The 10962-nt window shown below is 39.3% G+C and overlaps 1 long non-coding RNA gene across 1 annotated transcript in view; it reads right to left on the bottom strand.

Moving 5' to 3' along the window:
- The window catches only part of LOC138949821 (uncharacterized), a 12499-nt gene extending 1924 nt beyond the window's left edge, over positions 1-10575 (bottom strand). The window contains exons 1-4 of the long non-coding RNA XR_011450464.1: positions 10421-10575; positions 3204-3287; positions 1720-1812; positions 818-896 (exon numbers count right to left, since the gene is read on the bottom strand). This is a non-coding gene — a long non-coding RNA (uncharacterized lncRNA). The remainder of the gene's footprint in view (positions 1-817; positions 897-1719; positions 1813-3203; positions 3288-10420) is intronic.
- Between the last annotated feature and the right edge of the window lie 387 nt (positions 10576-10962).

The following is a 10962-nucleotide window of genomic DNA, read 5'->3' as shown; positions in this document are numbered from 1 at the left end:
GGCAAAACTGGCCTTGCCAAGACTGACACAAAATATAGTTCTACAACATCTAGGCTTGCGTTGATTATTCTGCCCATTGTGAATTTCCCATGCTTTGTTTGCACATCCCATGACAAATTCTCCTTACTTTGGTCATGCCATATATACGTTACAGCTCCGATTCATCCATGGTATCGCGTTGTAGTTTGTCTCCACGGGGTGAATGAATATAATGACGTCACTCTCGGCAGAGCCTCGAGTGACGTCATCATATTCATTGACCCAGTCTCGACAAAATACCAGGGGACGCCATGAATGGACGGAGCTGTAACTTATACGTTAGTTATGTCTGTATTGGCTGACACAGCGTGCTAATTAGGCTTGTTTTTATTGGGACAGTAAAATCTTAAGTCTTGAGTCTTGACTGCATGGCAGGCAACCTCGCAACGAATGACTTAACACGCAGACCATGATCTCATCAGTTTGACTGTAACGGGTTGGTTGGTAGGTTTTGGAAGGCTAACGTATTCCTGAAAGAGTTCCCTTCCTTTGAGTTAAAAACAGCCAAGCGACAGTTGTAAGTAGACACACGGGGTTTTTTTGGATTTTTTTTTTTTTTTTTTTTTTTTTGGGGGGGGGATTGGTTTTTGAAATAAGAACGACAACAACTACACCACCTGCTTTATAAGTATTTGGATTCCGTAATTGGTTTTTGAGCTGTTTTTGGTTCAAATTTCACTGTGAACGTATGTGTAAAGTATTCTAATGAAAATCGGATTCATGTGTTCTGAGATGAGACCTTACACTACACAGACCCCTGTGAGCCAGAAATACTCACCACCACTCGTTTCCACTTTCAATTTCCCGAGAACGTTCCATCGTTCTCTGCCTGGTCCGTCGGTATATTGGCAGCAGGTCTGTGCACACACGGTACGTCACATTGCACCATTGAATACGTCATATTGCACCATTGAATACATTAAGTTACACCATTGAATACGTCCCATTACACCATATAATACGTAACGCTGCCCCATTTAATACGTCCCGTTTCACCATAGAATACGTAACACTGCACCATTTAATACGTCCCATTTCACCTTAGAATACGGAACACTGCACCATTTAATACGTCATATTGCACCATAGAATACGTAACACTGCTCCATTTAATACGTCCCATTTCACCATAGAATACGTATTTTTGTACCATTTAATACGTCGCATTGCACCACTGAATACGACACATCGCACTATTGAATACGTCACATTGAAAATTGCACCATTGAATACGTTACATTCGTGGTTTTTTTCTCTCAATAATGTATCGACCTAGTTTACTACAGACAGGCTTTGAATTAAACTTCACGTGTATCAAAGCGACGGTCGATCGAAGTATCATCCTCCTTCATTGTGTAACCGTGTGCCGAAACACTACGATCACCTCGGGAAGCGAAGTGCAATCAAACAGGATTGAAAATGTTAGGGCTAATTTCTTAGCCCTATAAAAACTGTTATGCAAACCCGAAGGTTTCCATGAACATACAGACAATCGGAAACTACCAGACCCCATCACAAACAGAACTCTACAAACCACAGGTGTTGACTTTAAAGGCCAACAACTCGGGTGCAGAGTCCGTTGTGAAAGGAGCGGTAGCCTCCCCTGTCACAATTGCAAACCTTCTGTCTGTTTGTTTTGTGTGCATGTGTGTTTGTCTGCGTGTTTGAACTTTGACTTACGCATATCTGTGGTGCGTCGATTCAGCTTTTCCAATGGTGTATGTCGCTTGGAAGTACGGTACACACGGTCGTCGGACAAAATCAGATCCCTCCCTGGAACCAAAGAGGAGATAAAACCTTGCAGGTGTTTTCAAGACGTTTTTAATTGAGGTTTAGGCCAACTTCTTGATATGAATATCGGTAATGCATCCGAGATTACATGAGGTCAATTGGTCACGTTTCTCACTCACCCTTTGCGGTGGCAATGGAGAGTTATAGTTTGTTTGTTTGTTTGTTTGTTTGCTTAACGCCCAGCCGACCACGAAGAGCGGTGCTGCTTTGACATATAACGTGCGCCACACACAAGCCAGAAGTCGCAGCACAGGCTTCATGTCTCACTATGCACCAAACAAACGGCTGTGGTTCACAAGAACTCTAGCGATGGCTTTTGACTGCTCAGAGGAACTGGCGATAGGCATAAACCGTCGTCTGCTACGAGAACCACGACCTTGCGTGACCCTGCTTCCGGGCTTTTCTTTTTTCAAACTTTCAAAACTTCGAATTGTACTGATCTTGTCTTGATGAAAAAAAGAATTCTTTTATGATTTAAGAATGTTTGTGTAACAAGCTGTCAATTTATTATTTAGATTTTAAAAGTTAGGTCTAGCGCCAAAACGCACCACGGTCCAATTGTCTGAGAGACAATCCGAGAAATTAATTGTTTAACAAATGCTCGCTCTTTACGTAGGGCACCTTGGATGTTCCCGTTCGGTGAGTGTTTAAATGAAGGTGTGTTTGTACTGTGTGTAAATGCCTGACAGTATCTGTGATGGTTTATGGGAGGCTTACTGTGCCTTTAAGATAAAAAATACTTTAATGTCCATTTTCTGTGTACATAAATATTGAAATGTGTCTGTTGGCACCACATCAAATTTGTCATAACACAAAGACGAGACAACAATAAAAACAATCATCGTACAATCGCAAGTTACCTTGTTTGTTTTTGTTTTTGTTTTTTGTTTTTTTTGGGTTTTTTTCCTTCTTTTTTCTTCTCTTTTTTTTTTTTTTTTTTTCTCTTTCTCTTTTAGGAGATCAGACATTGTTAATCACACATGTGCGTGCGGTTTTTTTTATCGGAAGTTTTTTTTTTAATTTTTATTTATTTTTTTTTTATTATCATTTTAATTCTTATTAAGTTATTACTGTTTTCCTTCAGTCTCACTCTTTCTCTCAGCTTCACACTCAATGGACAGTAAACAGATCCTGGACAATTTTTTTTTTACAAAATTGTTATTTACATTTACCCTCTCTCTCCTCTCTCTCTCTCTCTCTCTCTCTCTCTCTCTTTCTCTCTCTCTCTCTCTCTCTCTCTCTCTCTCTCTCTCTCTCTCTCTTTCTCTCTCTCTCACTGTCTCCTCTCGTTCTATCTTCTCAAGTTACCTTGTTGCTATTGAAATTGAGAGTCAGAAAGAGAGAGCGAAGCAAGTCTAGCTAATTGTCCTTACCTGCGATCGAAATCAGGAAAATAAAGACACAGAGACAGCGTGCATACATCGTCCCACTTCAACTTTTTGTCACGGGATAAAGGCCTCAAAACAACAGAAAAATGAGCTCACGTAAATGTATGTCAAAACACTCATGCGACAGTTAATATATCGACATTGTATTGTATTTTATCCCACATACGTGAGAGAGACACTCGTGAGATAATAATCGTTCAAACCACACGTGTGTATATCATGTAAATGAGGTCATGTCAAGCAAGTCTGGCAGGGACCTGTATTTCCACTGCTTATGATGCCAAAGTCACCAAGACAAACGTCATTATAGAAAAATATACACCCAAAATCTTCAACTTCTTCTTCCAGCCAAAATTATAAAATGTTTCATCACAATGCTTCCTACTACCCAACCACATCGCCTCAGACTTTCTCTTATGTATCCTTAAGCCTGAAAAGCTCGAAAAGTCATTCATTATATCAAGTGCACAATACATATCAATCTCATCCTTTAAAAAAAGGGTGATATCGTCTGCATACAGAGCAATTTTAATAAAGGTTGCAATATCAACATTATTCCATAACGAAATTCCTTTAATACGTCTACACTGTCTTATTTTTGATGCCAACAATTCAATGGCCAGTACAAAGGCCAAACATGAAAACGGGCACCCTTGACGAATCCCGGCTTTCACATCAAAAAAATCAGACAACCATCCACAATACTGCACTGAGCTAACCGTGTCGTTCATTAACACAGTCACCCATTGAACAAATTCTGGCCCAAACCCGAATTTTTGGAAGGCTTTAATAATAAACTCTTTTGAAATACTATCGTACGCTTGAACACAGTCAATTGCGACCAACAGACCAGGTTGATTTAACTCGTGTGATTGTTCGATTACATCATCAATTAACCTTAATATTGTAGATACTTTTCTGCCTTTAATATAACCGACTTGATCTTTCTGAACAATATCACCAATAACGCTTCCTAACCTTTTTGCCAAACACTTGGCTATCAGTTTATAATCGCTGTTTGTAAGGGAGATGGGTCTCCAGTTCTTTAATTCATTTTTAGGCAACTCCTTTCCCTTGTGTATAAGTGTAATGACAGCTTTGCGCTGCGTGGAAGACAATTTTCCATCGTCAAAACTTGCATTAAAAGACGCAATTAACAATGTTCTGATGCGGGTCCAAAACACTTTCAAAAATTCTACAGTAATACCATCAACCCCAGGGGCCGACCCAGATTTCATTTGTTTAAGTGCAGCGAGAGCTTCGTTTTCAGTTATTAGCCCTTCACACTCATTTCTCTGAAAATCTGAAATCTGTAATGTTGTCACATCAGATAAAAACTGATCCACCTTCTCGTCCATGTTTTCAACGTTTACTTTTTTTCTGTACAAATCAGCATAGTAATTCTTTTGCGCGTTCAAGATTTCACGCTGGTCAGTTATCACTTCCCCAGATTCACACTGTATACTGTCCATTATCTTCGCATTTGCTCTGGCTTTTTCAAGGTTGAGAAAATACTTTGTGTTCTTTTCTCCCTGTTCTACCCACTTCGCACGGGCGCGTACTTGGGCTGCGCGAGCTTTACACTGCTCAACTAATTCTATTTTTAACTTTAGGTTCTAACGCTCGCATTGCATTCCACAGTTATCTGGGTCATTCGCTAACCTTGCATCCAAATCATTTAATTCAGCATACAACAAAACAATACCGTTTCTTCTTTCAACGCTTTTCTTCTGAGCGTACTGCATTGCATAATCTCTTATTTCACATTTTAACAGCTCCCATACAGTTTGATAATCAGTATCGTTTATAAAATCATATGCGTGATTGTCAATCATTCTATTCATACCATCAATGAAATCTTTATCCTGGAGGAGAGAATTATTGAATTTCCAGTAACTCGGGCCTCTGTCAATCTCAGATAATTTGAGTTGCACAGAACAACCTCTGTGGTCGGAAAAGGGAACAGACAATAAACAACATTCCGTAGTTCTATCAAAAAGTGTTGCACATGTAAATACATAGTCAATTCTTCTAGCAATAAACGGATTCTTCTTTGACCAAGAGAATTCTTTAATACCAGGGTTAAATAATCTCCATACATCAAACAAATCACATGCGATAAACATTTTATTCAGTTGTGACACTGCTCTTTCAGCGTGCCTTTCTCCGCTCACTATGTCTAACTCATTGTCAAGAACACAATTAAAATCACCACACAAAATGACGTTACTTAAACGGGAATCTTTAATAATTGACACAACCTTCTGATAAAAAACACATTTGGAGTTTACATCGTTTGGCGCATAAGCATTCAAAATCCACAAATCCTTTCCTTCACAAATTATATTTACCCCTTGGATTCTATCACAATGGGTCTCCATTACTTTATAATCAAAATTACATCCTTTTTTTAACAAAATCATTTGACCACCACTGTGTGATGTTCGTTCGGTATAAATCATAACCCCTCCCCATTCCTTTTTCCACACATCAGCTACCTGTTTCGTGATATACGTTTCTTGTAAACATACTACATCAAACTTTTGTCTTCTTAAAAACTGGAACAGTTGTTTCCGTTTGTTTGGGGATCGAATCCCTCTCACGTTAAGTGAGAACACACTTAAATCGTCAGGCATGATCATCGTCCTAGAGACAGTATAAGTCCGTCACCGTGTTGTCATCAATAAACCACAGTTAAACCTACCCCATGCCAGGTGTGGCGCAGTCACGTGCATCACGGACACCCGTGTCAGCCAGTGTCAACTTGGGGAGCTTTTCTGTCGCATTGTCACTGTCAGGGGAATCCCCTGTTTGTGACCTTAGCCTTTTCACACTCAGCGACCGCGAGCGTGGCTCTAAAATGAGCCTTGTTTGGTTTTTGTCTGGTTTGTTTGTGTTGACTTGTCTGCCGCGGGAAAGGAATCCTTGTTTTTGTGCGTGTTTTGTTTGGGATTGTTGCACTGTTTTTTCTGTGATGAATCATGAATGCTATCAGCCAGTGAAGCACTCTCTTTCTCTTCCTGGGACTGGGACTGCTCCCGTTCGTCTTCGTCGCTGGCAGTTTCCTCTGTGCCGCGATCGGTCGTCACGCCCACATCATCTGACGTGAGAGGGGGATTCCCACCGGGGATGGCATCACAATCGGGGTCGCCTCTCCTGTGGCCAGACTGACCACATTCTCTGCATGCGATGTCGTTACCGCAATCAGACGCCCAGTGCCCCTCCTGGAGGCAGCGTGTGCAGGCCATGGTTCTCCTCACCTTGGGTTGCTATTTGTGGTACAGACGGGCACTGGCCACACCGATCCGCACCTGTTTGTCGAGGGGTTTGGCGGGGACGTTCATCCAGACGAACCGCCGGCCTGTTAGGAACCGTGTTAACTTGCCGTCTTTGTTGTTTCTAGTTTTCCGTTGATGTTGTGTTTTGGTCTTCTTCATAAGTAGTCTTGTTCAAAATTTAAAAAAACTCAAACTTCTTTCTGTTGTATACGAATGAACTAATAACAAGTCGCGTAAGGCGAAAATACAACATTTAGTCAAGTAGCTGTCAAACTCACAGAATGAAACTACACGCACTGCAATTTTCAGCAAGACCGTATACTCGTAGCATCGGCAGTCCATCGCTCGTGGCAAAGGCAGTGAAATTGACAAGAAGAGCGGTTTAGTAGTTGCGCTGAGAAGGATAGCACGCTTTTCTGTACCTCTCTTCGTTTTAACTTTCTGAGCGTGTTTTTAATCCAAACATATCATATCTATATGTTTTTGGAATCAGGAACCGACAAGGAATAAGATGAAAGTGTTTTTAAATTGATTTCTAAAATTTAATTTTGATAATAATTTTTATATTTTTAATTTTCAGAGCTTGTTTTTAATCCAAATATAACATATTTATATATACTTTCACAAACAGCCGGATATGACGGCATCAAAGACATTTATCAAAAAAATAAAAAAAACGTCTGGGAATATCATTCCCAGGAACTCTCATGTCAAATTTCATAAAGATCGGTCCAGTAGTTTAGCCTGAATCGCTCTACACACACACACGCACAGACACACACACACTTGTCAAAACTTGACTAAATGTAAAAAGCTGTTTGACAGCTGTGTTGTCAAATCGAGTTTTTTTCCAAAGTCAGTGTGGCGTCTGCGCAAAACTAATGCGCATAAGAAACGGCGTCTGCTATCAAAACCTGAGATCAACGCATCGACGCAAAAACTGTCATTTTGTAAGTTTGGAACAACAAATCAAGGTCAGAACAGATATATAATCGCTATTGTATTTTCAGCGTAGCAATAGGGTCCAATATTTAGACTCGAACAAGTATAATGCGACTCGTCTTCGACTCGTCGGCATTATACTTGTCTCGTCTAAACATCGGACCCTATTGCTACGCTGAAAACACAACAGCTGTTAATATTGATCTTTTAGGCATTTTAACTTTTTCAATCTAAACCATTTTTCGAAACATTGTTAATTTAACTGGTCATGCCACAAACAACTTAGAGCTAGCGCAGTACAGTTGATTTAACACGTTTTAAATAGGATACTTTATGTATGTTATTTACATACAGGCAATACAAAAAACGGTTCAATACATGTGCAAACAGTTTACTATTTAAACAATCCACCAACTTAAAAAAAACACCTTAACATTCTATCTTTAAAGGCATACTAACGCACTCCCGTGTTTACAAAGTGTAGTTTGCCCACAATCGATGTCAAACGCACCATAAGACCATTATTATAATGACGATATGTCACCATGCGCGGACCATAATACATGCATTACAGCTTGTTCTAGCCTCTGAAAAAGTGAGGATGTCAACAAAGCCGCGGTGTTAGCTCCCTTGCATCAACGTTACATGTGTTGCCAAATCTATAAATAGGACCATCTAGATCAAAATAAAAATTCAAATATCTCAACATTTAAGGGCTCCTAGACCACAATATTTTGCAGGGAACTTAATTTAGTCTGTCTCCAGCTCTGGGTAAAGCAATTAGCGTGTATATTCATCAGCTTTCTATATGCCTTTAACTTGGATATCGAAAAGTATAATTTGCCCAATTTGCCCAAAACTACACTCGTTTGCTTTGATTTTCTCAATTTCAAAATTATCTTATGTAAACTAAGCTACAATTTTGTTTTTAAATTAACTAAATGTTGGTCTATATTTCTTAACCGTACAACACAAATGGTGAAACTATTCTATCATGTAATTCAACTTAAATATAATATATTGGCAGCAACGATTCTCTACAGATCTTTTACAGGCTAAACATTGTCCGAGAGTTCATATAATGTAACAATGTATGTGCTTTATTAAACTTATTTTAGTATAATTAAGCAATAAACCTCAATATTGAAAACCAAACACGACCTCAATTGTTTAATCTGTATATTTAAATTATGGCAATGTTCGCATTTTACCTATTGAAAAAACAACTATTTAGTTTTGTGGGCGTTTACACTGATCACAATATCGGACAAAACATTAAGCGAGTGTTATAAATACGTAGTGCTTTTGGGGATTCAGCAAACATGTTTGTATCATCTGCATATAACTAAATAACCATGTTGAACATCAATTCTGCATCATATGTGACCCTCCACCACGAAATAAGTCGCATGTCACCTTTGCATGATTTTCATATTTTTACATTTTCCTAAAGAGTTGTTTATGCTCTATCCAGTGGTGAACACCGTTTTAGAAAAGAGCGAAAACTGGTTGAGTTATAAGCCTGTGACTAAGTTGACCCTCACACTGTTACCAGACACTCCCTGGACTTATATTAAGTCTGGCGCAGAACCGCGCGAGGTGAAATGCGACTCATTTCGTGGTGGAGGGTCACATATGGATGAATATCCAATCTAACAACTTCTTGCTCTATAGAAGTTATGTGTTCAGTGTTTTATCCAAAAAATAGAACAAAGAACTCACGTAAACCTATGAATGTCACACGCTTTTCTGTCTTTGCCACTATCAAGGCAAACGTGTGCAAGATTGTATGTTCAAATTTCGGATTCAAACTCGAAATCGTCCCTCCAAAAGCGCAAAAATAAACACACGACTTTCATTTCTCCTGCTGTTATCGTTTCTTCTTTTTACAAATTCTTTAACGCTGAGAATATTGAAAACGGCATCCCAGACGACAGTGCTGCTTCCAAACGCGAATTTTGCTGCCCTTGGAAAGTGGCTCGCTCAGGAGGCCTGTTAGTCTGAATCTAGAAGGACAGAGTTGTGAACATAGATGACAAAGATCCCGAAATGAACAAAACATTTCGCGGATGCAGACACAGAAAGACGTCATGAAGAATGCGATGCTTCAAAAGATACAGACTGTGACGGTGACTGTGACGTCATTCACAAAACCCGAGACGTCATTCATAGTTGTTCGGTCCCTTTCGTCAAAAAGTAGATCTCTCCACAATGGCTGCTCTTGTGTTTAGGTTTGTCAAGCTTGAGTACGCAAAACGTGTTTGTTCTCTCCTCTGTTGAAACTGTGAGACATAAATGCTATTCCGACTTGGTCTTGTGACAGAGTTTTCTTCCACACTCGATTAGCTGATGTCTAACTCAGCCTGACGGCTTCGTTAGACAATCAACGTACTCTCGTGTGGGAGAAAACGTCTGTCACACGACCAAGTCGTAATAGCAGGTAATAACATCTAGTTCATGTGACAGTAAATATATTGAAATTGTATTTTGCTTCAATGCATACATCATCCCACTTCAACTGTTCGTCTCAAGTTAAGAACTTAAAACCAATTTGTTTTGGTTTGTTTGCTTTAAGTGTGTATTGTTGCTGTAATTAAAATTGTTATATTCATAATTAATTGTAAGGCGCTTTGATTTTTTTGTAGGATTTGCGCCATATAAATATCATTATCATTATTATTATTATTATTATTATTATTATTATTATTATTATTATCAAAACGGAACTCACGTAAATCTATGTCGATTCATTTTAGTTCATTTAATTGAGATCGCAAGAAAAAAGACTGGTCTTACAATTGTAATACCTACCAATACAATACAATACAATACAATACAATAATCTTTATTCATCTCTAAAAGAGAAATTACAAGCTTGACTGTGTGTCTGTAAAATCAATCAATTAATCAATCAATCAACCATGCATGTAGTAACATTCACATCGCATATTCACATCATATCGTTACACGCAAACATTGTACCCAATGGTAAGGAAATCTTCTTTCGTGGTCTGAAGCGGTTGACTTCTCGTTGGCTGTAGCAGTTGATTTTTCTTTGGCTGTAGCGGTTGATTTCTCGTTGACTGTAGTGGTTGACTTCTTTTCTGAAGACGTGACTGGGGGACCCCTCTCTTATATTTGCCACAAACGCTCGCGTGTACTGCTGTCGGGATTCATCACATACAAGGGGGGGGGGAGGGGGAGGGGGGAGGGGGTGAGGGGGGTAGGGGGAGGGGGGTGGTAATATATGTAAATAAATGTTAAACCCCAAAGACATTTGGTTCGTGAACTTATGACAGTCCAGGTTGTTGATGCCTAATGTCCTCTCAAAGTATTAGGCTAACAGGGACCGTCATCGTTGCACATTCATTTTAAAACCATAAAGTCATGAGGTTTGTGAACTTACGAAAGTATAGGTTGTTGATGCCTAATGTCCTCTCAAAGTAAACTTGGCCACACTATTATTGCAACAAATTTCAAACCCAAATTAAAGCATTAATTCCCGTGTCATTTCATTAAAACTG

The sequence above is a fragment of the Littorina saxatilis genome, linkage group LG16 (assembly GCF_037325665.1).
Source record: "Littorina saxatilis isolate snail1 linkage group LG16, US_GU_Lsax_2.0, whole genome shotgun sequence".
NCBI lineage: Eukaryota > Metazoa > Mollusca > Gastropoda > Littorinimorpha > Littorinidae > Littorina > Littorina saxatilis.
Note: the sequence above shows the minus strand (reverse complement) of the source record. Positions and strands in the feature narration are given on the sequence as shown.